Raw genomic sequence first — 642 nt, 5'->3', positions numbered from 1 at the left:
TCTTAATTTTGGTTTTATTTACTTTTGAAACATAACACTTTCGGAGACTGCGCAAGTACATCTAGTTTCTAGATACACATTCTTGTAATTTCAGCCTTGCGACTATATATCAATAATAACGGCAGGCGATGATGGTTTCTTATTCGGTAGAATGTTTAAAGAAAATCTGATACCGTTGAAAAGTTTCTTTATGAATTGTTTGTGAACTAAGTTAACAGTTAAACAAGCTACTGATAACTTAGGTTATTGTTAAAACTAAATATTCTACGATTTAGTGGCGCAAAACAAAATTTCATTGCATCGGCCGGGAATCGAACCCGGGCCACCCGCGTGGCAGGCGAGTATTCTACCACTGAACCACCGATGCTTCTTAAAATATGCGGACGCTCTTGTTTAGAAGTAATAGCTCAAAAATATCCTAAGGTGAAATGAGATGTAGAAACTTGTTTCGTCACACCTGTTAATTCAACTACTTGGCATGACGGGAATGGTACACGTAAATAAGTATTTTCCTGACTGGGTCAGTGAAGTCTCTCCCCCCCCCCCCAAATCTGACATGGTAGATACAGAACGACTTACAAAATATGCGTTTATTATACAGATAATTAATCGTCGAAAATTCAGTGAAAATCTGTACTAAAA

General features: G+C 37.2%; 1 non-coding gene across 1 annotated transcript; it reads right to left on the bottom strand.

Moving 5' to 3' along the window:
• Positions 1 to 296: 296 nt before the first annotated feature.
• Positions 297 to 367, bottom strand: Trnag-gcc. The gene has a single exon. It is a non-coding gene; the product is annotated as a tRNA-Gly (tRNA).
• Between the last annotated feature and the right edge of the window lie 275 nt (positions 368 to 642).

Source organism: Limulus polyphemus, unplaced genomic scaffold, assembly GCF_000517525.1.
Source record: "Limulus polyphemus unplaced genomic scaffold, Limulus_polyphemus-2.1.2 Scaffold92365, whole genome shotgun sequence".
Classification (NCBI taxonomy): domain Eukaryota; kingdom Metazoa; phylum Arthropoda; class Merostomata; order Xiphosura; family Limulidae; genus Limulus; species Limulus polyphemus.
This window is presented reverse-complemented; position numbering and strand designations above follow the sequence as displayed.